Source organism: Hemitrygon akajei, chromosome 19, assembly GCF_048418815.1.
Source record: "Hemitrygon akajei chromosome 19, sHemAka1.3, whole genome shotgun sequence".
NCBI lineage: Eukaryota > Metazoa > Chordata > Chondrichthyes > Myliobatiformes > Dasyatidae > Hemitrygon > Hemitrygon akajei.
Genome location: NC_133142.1, coordinates 24,298,513 through 24,311,708, shown reverse-complemented (window position 1 = coordinate 24,311,708; position 13,196 = coordinate 24,298,513). Strand labels below are relative to the sequence as shown.

The 13,196-nt window shown below is 42.3% G+C and overlaps 1 protein-coding gene across 3 annotated transcripts in view; it reads left to right on the top strand.

Annotated features, from left to right (window-relative positions):
- The window catches only part of LOC140741837 (protein FAM107B-like), a 159,800-nt gene that overhangs the window by 131,988 nt on the left and 14,616 nt on the right, over positions 1-13,196 (top strand). The window lies entirely within an intron of this gene.

The window sequence follows — 13,196 nt, the reverse complement described above, 5'->3', positions numbered from 1 at the left end:
AATTTCCAAAGCCCTCAAGATGTATAAACTGATTCATTTCCATTCTGGTTTTTTTTACAAACCAAAGCGGGTATTAGTAATGGAGACATCACAGCAAGAGGATAGTTGATAATGTATCCCAATATTTATGGTCAGGGTCACTGCAAGCCACTCTGTATTAAAGGAGATCTTGGGAGCAGCACCATTTCAATGGGCTGAACAATCTCTTCCTTGTCATTGTATGGAATTGTATTAGTTGGGTGAGGGGAAAAAAAAACAAATCTCATATAGGCCCCAATGGTTATCCATTTATGACCATCAACTATTAAATTTTAACACTCAAGGCCAGTCAGAAAGAATAATAAAAGCTAAATTTTTTGTTCATTTTGTTCATTGTCCTCTCACTTGAGGACAATGAGAGCATTGTCCTCAAATTCTCTGAGGACAAGCATTTGCCTACATTAAAGAAAGGCAATTGAACACTGTCCCTGTCCCAACACCCTCAAAACCACTCTACTGTCCAGCATCTGACTTCTCCAACATCCTGAGATGTATGTCTGAATCCAGGAAAAATAAATCCTGGGAGAATGAGCAGAGCAACGGTTGGTAATTCAAAGGATCTTGGAGTCCATCCTACCTGTAACAGCCAATGCCAGTGAGAGACTACACAGTGTGGACCTTGGTCCCAGGGTCGGACATTGGGAGGAGACTGGTACTGTCAGGTTCCTACTTTATCCTCAGCTGCTGTCTCCACCTTGCTCCTCCTGAATGTCATAGGGTGCAGTGTTCAGAGCCAATTGGGAGTGATGTCACTGTCTGCTGCTTGTCCATTCTCTTGGACAACAAATGGCCATTATTAATTTTTACATGAAATTTGCTTTCCCTTAGCAATGTTATAAGGGATACCATGCAATCAGATACAGGAGATCATGTACAGGAAAGGACTATTGCCAATTCTACAGCCGTGCTTTACCCACTGCAAAGGGACAGTAATTTTGAGAAAGTTAAATTAACTTGTGTACCACTTCAAGCTCCAAAATTTCAGTTCCTTGGTAGAAGGATTCTCCAAAAGCAATAGTTCATTCCAATGCTGGGTCTAATTTTCACTAAGCCTCTAAATCTCATGCTTCAATGGGTGATTTCAGAATACTTCTTCAGGAGAAATGGCAAATGCCAAAGAGAGTAAACTTCAAGTCAACCCACACACCTTAGCTGGCATCTACAATGGCCACAATTAGTGTACAGCCAGGGCATTACTGCCTGCAAGTTTCATGTAGACAGTGCTTGTATGCAGTCTGTAATAAAACTTCACAAGGAAATCATTCTTGGTGTGTTGATACTGAAGCCTGCAGATGTGCTTCCGAGCTTTGTGTGAAAGTGGTGTCTAACACATAGAAGTGTCTGAACGTGTGTCTGGCCAATACACCAACTTCTCAAACACGAGGAAATCTGCAGGTGCGGGAAATTCAAGCAACACACGCAAAGTGCTGGTGGAACGCAGCAGGCCAGGCAGCTTTCAGTTAGTCCTGACGAAGGGTCTCGGCCCAAAACGTCGTCAGTGCTTCTTCCTATAGATGCTGCCTGGCCTGCTGCGTTCCACCAGCATTTTGTGTGTGTTACACCAACTTCTCAGATGAATTCGGCCTGTAGAGATGCCACGTGGGCCTTCATTCCCAGAACAAGAGATGATGACGAGGCCTGCATGATCAGATCCCTGACCCTGGAATCTGGAGCTGGGAACTGATTGTGGACAGATTACATTAGGATAAATATTCACCCTTTGCTAGTTTCCCTTTTCTCCACACCTCTACGTCACAACAACCTTCCATCCACATGGCTGGCATTGTAATGGCAGAGATTCACCAAAAACAGCTCCAACATGGGCAATAGCCTCCGAAGTACCCAGGACATCTTCAACGAGCGCTGCCTCGAAAAGGCAGCATCCTTCGTGAAGGACCCCCACCACCCCAGGACATGCCCTGTTATCATTGCCACCATCAGAAAGGAGATACAGGAGCCTGAAGAGATGCACTCAACGACTCTGGAACGGCTTCTTCCCTTCTGTGTCCGGTTTCTGAATGGACATTGAACCCATGAACACTACCTCACTACTTTGTACGGCTGCCACAGAAACAACACATTTCGCAATATACGCCAGAGACGGTAAACCTGATTCTGATAGAAAGTAGTGAAGGCTGAGCACCTTGAGTAAAGATCTTTTGGAAGATGTATTTGAAAAGGGTAGATTTCTTGATACAAAATGCCCCAGGAAATGTGGGTGGAGGGTAGGAATGTGGTATCAAAATAGAAGATCAGCCATAATTACATTGAATGACGGAAGCTGCTGAATAGACTGAATATCCCATGCAGGTTCCTACATTTCAAAATTCATTGGTCTTTTTTTTAGATCATGCAAAATAAATCAGGATATTTCTTTGTGTTTATTTTCAATTAGCTAGATGTTCAAAATTGTTTCCATTTTGTTCAGACTACTGAACTTGCTGGATAGTAATACAAAGCCTGATTTGTGTATTGATGCAAAAGCTTGAGACGTTGGTGTTTATAAAATGAGGTGATCCATGTGGAGTTCATCTCTGCAGTAATGTCTAGACTATGATGTTGTTAAAATCCTGGGAGATAAGAAAAAGAAATCTGCCACCCATCTCCAGAGAGCCCTTGTTTTGGTCAGAGATGTACATTTTTATTAGACGTGTAATAGCAGTGTGCTGATACCGTATGTCTGAGTTACTATCGAATCTCGTCTGATTTAAGACATTAGTTCATCGTGAGCCAAACCCATTCAGACCCAAAATAAATATCTTCCATTTTAGTGCTCTGGATTGTAATCTATGAGCTGGTTTAACATTTATGGGCTATGAGTAACTCATAACATCTATGAGTAATCTATGAGCTCCTTTAACATCTGCTGGACGGTGCTGAGGATGTTCTGCGAGGCTGTGGTGGCCAGTGCTATCATGTTTGCTGTTGTGTGCTGGGGTAGCAGACACCAACAGAATCAACAAACTCATTCGTAAGGCCAGTGATGTTGTGGGGTTGGAACTGGACTCTCTGACGGTGGTGTCTGAAAAGAGGATGCTGTCCAAGTTGCATGCCATCTTGGACAATGTCTCCCATCCACTCCATAATGTACTGGTTAGGCACAGGAGTACATTCAGCCAGAGACTCATTCCACCGAGATGTAACACTGAGCGTCATAGGAAGTCATTCCTGCCTGTGGCCATCAAACTTTACAGCTCCTCCCCACGGAGTGTCAGACACCCTGAGCCAATAGGCTGCTCCTGGACTTGGCATAATTTACATTATTACTTAATTATTTATGGTTTTATATTGCTATATTTCTACACTATCCTTGGTTGGTGCGACTGTAAAAAAAACCAATTTCCCTCGGGATCAATAAAGTACGTCTGTCTGTCTGGTTGTATAGAGACTACAGACTACACTTACAAACCACGAGTGGTCGTTCGCTTCAAAGGCATGTGAAAATAAGAATGTTCATTTCTTAAACATTAATGAGAAACCGGAGTCAAAGTAAATTATAGATTGAACACGCTAGGTTTTTTTTAAGTTGAGTTCCCAAGGGTTGTTTCCTCTTATTTTTGAAATAAGTTCGGATGTTTCTTCTGCTGGGAGAGTGTTTCTTAACTGCAGATGACCCTATTCTTTTTATCTTTTGACGTTTGTTTCTCGGATTAACTGAGAAAGGACAGAATTGCAGCAGCCCACCTTAGCGAACTCTACGGGATACAAAATGTGCAGCAGTTGGAAAGGCTTGTTGATGCACTACCCGCGTCAAGAAGGAAAATCTTTGTAACTCCATAATATCATTTGGGACAAAATTAAAAGGAATGTGGTTCGGGGGGAGTTTATGCCAAACTTGTGTTGGGGTGCAGTTTCATTACAAACGCACCTGCTAAGGATTGAGCACGTGGGTGTCACCTATCCCAGGCTGTTGGTGTCATTACAACCACACATGCACTATCTCCCACTACGCTTTCAGCACAAACAGTCAATTCAGTAGTGAGACTGAATCAGCAGAAATAACAAAAGGTGAGCAGAGATGGGGAAAAGGGAAGCTCCATCTCCAACTGGGTATCTTGGTAGTGGAGATTGACACCGGGGGTAACAAAAATAAGGAGTCTTTCCTTGATTACGCAGATGTTTGGTGACTGGCTGTTGTGATGCGCTTGACTGGAGCAGCTTGAGTCAGGACCAGGCCTGATTTTTGTTCATGGGGTTGTTAATGAGATTTTCTTCTTCAAATCAGCTGCATGCCACACTGGGGTTTGTGAACTGTTACTGAACTTCAAACCAGCAGAATGAATTAGAACTTTCTGGACGTGGGGGAAAATAGTAACTGACAGGTTCTGTAACAAAGCACAAGCCATCAGGAAAAGCTAGCCTTGGAGAACGTACAGGTCACCGCGCTTTGGAAACAGAGTGGAATGTCTGGTATGCTGGTATCGCCAGTTAAATGTTAGTATCAGATGCTGCTATGGAAACCTGTCAAAGTTTTGGACAGTGCATTAACAAAGATTGCCAAATGAAAAAGATTCAGAAAAGGGAGGGAGATGCCCTCACAGCCCTGTTTTTCCTGAGCATGTTAATGTATTTTATTTTCATACTTTCTGCAAAGCTCTAATTTTATTTTCATCTACTCCTGTCTCCAAAAGGCAGATCAGTATGGTGTCTTTGTTACTGCCCCTTTCCACCTCTGTCACCACTACCTGTAGATTCTAAGAAGGTGTCGTTAACACTGCATTGATTATGAGGAGTTAAGTGCTCAACTACAATTTAAAAATTGGGCCAATAATTAGAGAACACCACATGATTGTGGCTGGCATAGCTGCAGTTTGGTTTCCCCATTCGATAGCTTAATGTAGTGGTCACCAACCGGTCGATCGCGTTCGACTGGTCGATCTTTGAGACTTTCCCAGTAGATCCCGAAAAAAAAAGAAGAAAAATAAATACATAAATACTGTTGAGAGATTGTTTCTGGGTTGCGGGGTTTTAGTTCCGTTCTTTCTGCCCAGTGCGCATGCGTGTAGCTCCCCCACCACGCACTACACAGTGTACTTCAGTGGTCCCCAACCACCAGGCCACGAGGAAACAGTATGAGTCAGCTGCACCTTTCCTCATTCCCTGTTGAACTTGAACCCAGGCGAGGTCATCAGTCGCCTAAACGCAGTGATACCCTCACGCCAGAGATCACTAGTTGGCTTTGCGCAGCCGGCGGGAAGAGCCATTGCTACTGGCCTGGAGCGCGGACAGATGGGCGCCGCCTCTAAACCTGTTTAGCACACTGAATGTTCGTGGGGAACCCGGTGCTAAAATATTCGCAGCTGACCTAATTCGGGCTCAGGGTTTCGTAAGTAGCAGAGCAGCTACCTCGCTGCGATCTACTGAAACAAACTTTTGTCAGCTGATAGATTCTACAAGGGGGGCGGGCACGTGCCCTGTCGCACTCCTCACTCAGTCGGTCGCTCTCTCCGGACTGCGACTGCTGCGACCCCAGTACAGGGACCTCCGGCCCTGACCTTGTTCTCTCACCCCACCCACAACCAGCTGCACCTGGCCAAGGCGTCTGGTGGCGGGCGGGCGGGAGGTTGCAGTTCGGGCCCGGAGGCTGTCTAATGAGGCAATGAAGCCCTCAAAACTGCTTCGGTACCCTGAGTCCAAGCACCCTGCACTTAAAGACAAACCCGTTGAGTTTTTTCAGCGGTAAAAAAACGTGAGCAAGCGGGACAGAAGCTAAGTGCCAAGAGCCATGAAAACTAAATTGTGGAATAGACTGGACATAAGGAACCTGCTTCAAGTATCGCTGTATTCCCATCATGTTTAACACCACCCCCCCCCAGGTCGGCCGGTCCACAAGAATATTGTCAATATTAAACCAGTCCGCTGTGCAAATAAGGGTGGGTACCCCTGCTGTTTATACATTATTTCTACTTCCGGGTTGTGGGGTTTTACTTCCGGTCTTTTCTGCCCCGGTGCGCATGCGTGTAACTAGTCGATTTGGAGTCGATCTTGCCTTTCACTAAGGCCAGGGTAGGGGATCTTGGACTTAAAAAGGTTGGTGACCACTAGCTTAATGAGTCACAAATCACACCAAGAACAATCATTGGCTGCAATGGTAAGAAAGCAGAAGAAAAATCCTGCCAAATAAAATAAATTTTCAGATGAAGAAGAACTTTTGAATTACTCAGACATCAGCTATGAAATGGTTTGCACAGTGACCAGAAACATTACGCACATTTTGCTTGGTTCATTCTGAGCTTGTTAGTCTCGGATACAGTTTCAAAAGGCTCTTGCATTTAATTTCCATGCTTTGATCAGAGGAGGAAATTGAACTAGTTTCTTCTCCATTCAATGTTTCATGTGCATTGGATGAAAACTGAATTGGAAGTGCTGTGAAACTGACTGAAAGGATGGGAGCTAAGCAAAGATTAAACTGATAAGCAATGATAATTATAGTTAATGTTGACACCTAACTATCTGCATTGTAATAATTTACATTTACTTCAATGATTAAACTCAAATTATTGATGGAAGTCCTCAGTCTTCAGGGCAGTTATGGGAACCTGCCTTTTCTAACACAATAAGGAACAATTTAAATTAGATTTCCCATTGACAGTGCAAAGTAATACTGTACCCCTCAGTTATACACTCAGTAACAACATTATCAGGAACCTCATGTACCTAATAAGGTGGCCACTGAGTATATATTTGTGGCCTTTCGCTGCTACAGCCCATCTACTTCAAGGTTCAATGTGTTGTGCATACAGAGATGCTCTTCTGCACACCACTGTTGTAACGTGTGGTTATTTGAGTTACTGTCACCTTCCTCTCAGCTTGAGCCCCCTGGTCATTCTCCTCTGACCTCTCTTGAGGCATTTTTGTCCACAGAACTTCCACTCATTGGATGCTTTTATTTTTTCATACCATTCTCTGTAAACTCTAAAGGCTGTTGTGCATGAAATTCCCAGGATCTCAGCAGTTTCTGAGATACTAACCCACCCCATCTGGCACCAACAATCATTCCATGGTCAAAGTCACTTAGATCACATTTGTTCCCCATTCTGATGTCTGGTCTGAACAACAACTGAACCTCTTAACCATATCTGGAAGCTTTTCTGCATTGAGTTGCTGCCACATGATTGGATGATTAGATATTTACAGTACAATAATGAGTATGTGTACCTAAGTAAGTGGCCACTGAGTGTATAAATGTTTAATTAATATTTTGCATCTTTTATCAATATTTTTATTCCTCATTGCTTGTGCATTTTGTTGCTATTGGTAACCACTTTAAACAGCAGTCGATCCAATTGTGTCATTGCTTTTGTCCAGCTCTAATCGCAATGATCTGGGTAAGAAACTCTCACCTCAGTCCTGTTCCACGATCCCAATCAATGTGGATATCTATGCTATGTTGTCTTCATATTCAATGCATTAATGAGATAATGCTTGTATGATTACAACTGTTTATATGTTGAAGCTTTAATCCTTGCTACAGACTGAAAGTTTGTGTCATTGTTACATTAAGAAGCAAAGAGATCATTGGACATCCATATCCAATCATGATCACAAAATGGCACTGGCAATGGATGCTCAGAGAATAACCTATTCCATGCTTAAAGATACATCTGCCAATTTTTTGAATTCTTGCATCAAAATACAATGATATATTCTTTTTTGCTTTCAAATAATGAACTTAATAAAGTATTTTTTTAAATTTCTAAAGAGTTGTAAAATCATTGGTGCCTTTATTTCATCGTATCCTTCACTTTCTCAATAACTGTGGCTGCAAATCAACTCTAGTCTGAGGCTGTCCAAGGGATCGAGGATGACCTGCAGTTCAGAGATGGCTGAGGGTGACATGGGACCTAGGTAAGAGGTGCAGGCAATAGGTACCTGGGGAGGTGATGTACTCCTGCCAATTATAATATGATTCCAGTCAGAATCAGATTTATTATTACCAACATAGGACATTAAATCTGTTGTTTTCTGGCAGCAGTACGGTGCAAAGATATAAAAATTGATAAATTACAAAATTAGATGAATACTGCTTTTTTTAAAAACAAGGAATAATGAGCTGATGGATATGGACCATTCGGAAATCTGATGCTGGAAGGGGAGAAGTTATTCCTTAAATCAACAAGTGTGGGTCTTCAGGCTCCTGTACCTCCTGCATCAATGAAGAGAGGGAGCACGTTCTGGATGGTGACAGTCATTAGTGATGGATGCCACCTTCCTGATGCCCTCTGGTGGGGAGGGTTGTGTCTGCGATGAGTATATAACCTACTTCGGTACAACGTTCTGTGATACTGTGTATTGGAAGCTCCATGCCAGGCAGTGATGCAACCAGTCAAAATATAGTCCACTGTACATCTATAGAAACTTGTGTCTTTGGTGACATACCAAATCTCCTTAAACTCCTATTGAAGTCTGTGTTATCCTTAATGGTCAGAATCAGGTTTAATATCACTGGCATATAATAAATAGATAAATTAAGTAAGTAGTACAAAAATAGAAATTTTAAAAATTAGTGAGGTAGTGTTCATGGGTTCAAAATACATTCAGAAATCAGATGGCAGAGGGGAAGAAGCTATTCCTGAACCACTGAGTGTGTGCCTTCAGGCTTCTATACCTCCTACCTGATACTAGTAATGAGAATAAGACATGACCCGGGTGATGGACGCCCTTAATAGGCATCGCTCCTCGAAGCTATCCCGGACACTACTTGGCCTTTGCTGAGCAGTAATGAGCTAGAGATGTGTCTTTCCCATGGAACTAAGTGTAAGTAGGGATAACAAAAGCAGGAAATGCTGGAAATCATACCTCATCTCCAATATCTCCTGTTAATCAGTGTTTTGTAAACTATAGATTTCCCAATTTACTTTATAGGATTTCCTAATCCTAACCTTCACCTTGATTTATAACTGCATCCTGCACTCCCTGCCACACCAAGGCCTCTCTTCTGCTGCTTGTGTTGTAGGACTACCCTCAGTTGGTGCGACCACTAAGATGACCATTATCAGAACACCTCCAACAATGGCGCCTCCACCCCATTTACAACCCGCAGTCTGATCAGGCTCTTAACCCCTGTTTTGCTTTCCTATTCATTATTCTGATTACAATGGCATATGTATAATACTTCACAATTTTCAAGCTTTTTTTTTGTTAGAGCGATTCCTGTTGTTCAAGAGCATGGTGTAATTTTTGCTGAACCGAGAAATGTTTTAGCTTGTACCGTACCTGTTCTCTTGTCACGCCACTTGTGGACAGTTCTATATATCAAACTGCTTTCAATTTCTCCATTTTAAACTTTTACTCCTCTCGGTACATCATATAACAGTCTTGTTTTAATCTCCCTCTTTTCTGCTTCTCCTGTGCTTAATGTCTGTCAATGGGAGTTTCTTCCTCACGTGTTCCTTTACTGGTTTATTCTGTTATTGTCTTTAACTTTTAAAGAGCACAGCATGTTTCACCTCTGCTCAGCTGGCCAAAAGTTGTGCTGGCACATCAAAGGTAATATTAAGTATCATCATCGATGCCTGTCTTCACTGAGGAGTGGCTCCCGAGATGAGAAAATGGCACATATCTCAAGGACAACTGCCTTCTTTTGGCTGCTACGTTGGATTCAAAAGTACAAACTGCTTCTGATATTGAGCACACACAATAAACGCAAGAGGTTCTGCAGATGCGGGAAGTCTCGAGAAATGCACACAACACGCTGGAGCAATTCGGTATGCATCTGTGGAGAGGAATAAACAATCACAGTTTGGATCCACCTTGTCTTGAGGTTTGGAGGCTTGCTTGCATGCCTCGTTGACCTGGAGAGCTACGTCAACCTGCAGCCAGAGCCTTGTGCTTTGGTTCTTGGAAGGGTCACCCGTGCCAAACAGGTCAAAGGTTGGTCAAACCCTGACTGGTCAAAACAAAACTGTTACTGAAACAGCAATGAAGAATCCTTCTATACTGTGTGCGACTGTATGAACAGACAGAGATGGGAGACTGTCATTGCTGCCCTAAGCACCTGCAGTGTAATGGGCAGTAAGCAATTTCAGCCCAAGACCCTTCATCAGGACTGCAGAGGGGAAAGAAGCTAGAATAAGATGTTTGGGGGGAGGGGAGGGTGTACAAGGTGGCAAGTAATGAACCAAGTGGGGTAGAAGGAATGAAATAAGAAGCTGGAAGGTAATAGGTAGAAGAGATAAAAGGCTGAAGAAGAATCTGATAGTAGAGGGCAGTGGACTATGAGAGAAAGGGGCAAAGAAGAGGCAACCAAGGGAGGTGATAGGCAGGTGAAGGGAAAAGTATGAATGGGGCCAGAATGGGGAATAGAAAAGGGAAGGGGGCAAAATTACTGGAAATTAGAGAAATCAATATTTATGCCATCAGGTTGAAAGCTACCCAGACCACAGATACTGATATAGAAATGGACCTTTTGCGAGGTGAAGTTTTTTTTAAAAATGTAATTATCCCGACACAAATGGGAGGGGCGACGTAGGCATCATTATTGTTTCTCAAGGCACAGACGCAGAGTGAGCTGGTGTTGGGAACCTGGGACTGAGGCTGTGGTTTGGCAACAAACTGAACGCTGCTGCCATCTGCTGAACAAGGCGAATCCAGCAAGGCTTCTCACACACAAAAAAATGATGCATTTCACAATCTATTTTGTGCCTGATGTGGGGTGACTTATTTTTCTAATAGTAGGATTTTTTTTTTAAATACATTAAAATGTTTTGATCTGCTTTGGTTCAGTGGCTGGAGTGTTGCCTTTGACCCAGATCCAGTGTGGTACTGCTCCGACGGAACATGTCACCACTGACGGAATACAAAGTAGAGCTCAGCCCCAATCACTGCCAGCCACTGTGACTGGTCAGAAATAAAACACCAGATAACAGTTAATATTCAAGGTCATGGTAACAGATCCAGCTTTCTATTCAGTTTATCATGCAAAGAGATGGCTGAGCATGTTGGCACTGTGATTTTATAGCAGAGTATGTTTCTCGTTTTCAGTCGATCAATTGGGTGATTAATAAATGCTGAACTTTAGAGAGGCTGATCATTAAAATGGGGTGTTTCATACAACTCGTGCATCGTCAAACTCAACAAAATAGTCATTTCAAGTATGTTAACAACTCTGCTGAAGGATATACAGCACACCATAGTGACAAACCAAGCAATAGGCTCCAAACTGTGTGTCATATTTACCAAGAAGTGAAAAGAAGAGAAATAGTTGAGATAAAACAGACTTACAGTATCTCCACCAGAAGTAATAAAAGCTTCGGAAGTTCTAGTTTCTTGAAGCAGTGCCAATGAGGCAAAGTTTGTATGGTATGTGAATTTGTACATTTCCATTTGCTTCAGTTTCTTGCCTGCAATTCAAGGCAGAACACTGATATGGGAGCTGTAATGCTATGGTTCATGGGTAGACTTGACCAAAGGAAGATCGTACACACTGAGAACTAATGAACGTCACCACCAACAAGTGTGCAATGTCTGTGATTTATTCTGTACAATGGAAGGAGCTTCATTCAGCTGGTTAATTGTAATGGATGTAGTCTGAGCTAACAGCTCCAGTCATCTGTTGGAAAAAGACCAGTGTTGTGAATGGCTGCCACCTTTTAAATCCAACTCCTCCATTAAAACCCTGCAGCTCATAAAGGTGAGGTGCTGTGACCAGCACGTAGACTGCGAGTGAATCTAACAAGTATGAAGAATGGAAGAAAGCAAAGAGAACAGACTCTGCTGGGAGTCAAGCTCCTCCGATGCAGAGATGCATTATACTCTATAAACATGCACTTGTTGAGAATGGTAAACTCCTCTTCAAATGCCATGTCCTAACAACTGCACCAGCAGGTTTGGGCATTTTCAAAGTCACAGTAAAGTGAGTGTGTTCCTACTAATTTTTTCAATCAAGGTTCACACTAGTATAACCAGCAAGCACCCACTGCCGTACCTGTCATACCCACATTACAGCTTGGGCACAGAATGTCCGTAATATAGTGACAACACATTACGTGGTGTTTTTTACACTACCCTCTCACCCACAGAGCAGGGCAGCACACAACCCGAATGAGCAGCAAGGACGAGAGTATGAAGGATGCACCCGTTCCTCCTGCGTGAGGTGATGCTGGCCAGCACTGAGACGCTCATTGTGTGTGGCCAGCAGTCTAAAAAATAAAAACTTCAAACGTCACATCACACTCAGAAAGCTTCAGTTTTCAGGGCTAAGGAGATGGTTTGGTGTTAATTATGTAAGTATTATGCTTAAAAAGTCATAAAGCTTGTTGAATAAGGTATAATTATTTTCAATCATTTTTACACTAGGAATTGTGAACTCATTGGCTGTATGTTGAATGCACCTGAGAAGACAGCAACAGAATCAGAATCTGGTTTATTATCTTTGTCTTGTCATTTGAAAATTGTTGTTTGCGGCAGCAGTACGGGGCAAAGACATAAAATTACTCTATACAATGGATTCCTGTTCATTGGGACACCTGAGGTTTCGTGGAAATAGTTAAAAAGGTATTTTTTAAAAAGACGAACTGAGGAACGAATTATGTATTTAAATGAAATACACAGAACTAATTAGAATACTACCAATAGTATTGCAGTACTACAAAACTTTGCATTTGTTCCTACTACTTATCAATGGTGTCACGTTCTTTTGACTGTGAATGAACAAAACCAGTGCCCACACCTAGTGAACAGACTTCATGCAATGTTGTCACCAATTGTATCCTCCAAATCTTCCTTTTCATTGTAACATTCAAGATGATTGTAGATGCTGTCAAAATCTTTATAGTTTCTAACTTGTTGAAGTCATGAAATATTTCATTTTCACTCCCAGCCATTTCTGGCATCTCCAAGCCCGAATGCTTGAAACTGCAGTGAGCAAAACAGTTCTGAATTGTCTTGTCGCTTATTTCTTGCTAATTTTCAGTTACAAAAATCACTGCTTTTGAACAGAAACACAAGCAACTAACCCTACTTAAAAACTGTTTGCTCAAAGCATGATGTTGTGTTAAATGGCCATACAAACATATATGACTGGTGTTAGTTAGAAACAATCTGCTGCCCCAATTAAGCGGCATAGTATCCTAAGTAAATAAAAGGGAATCCTGGCTATTTTCTTGATTAGTTTTTGTTCTTTCAGAGTTGGCCCAAATAGTGGCTGCCCCAATTAA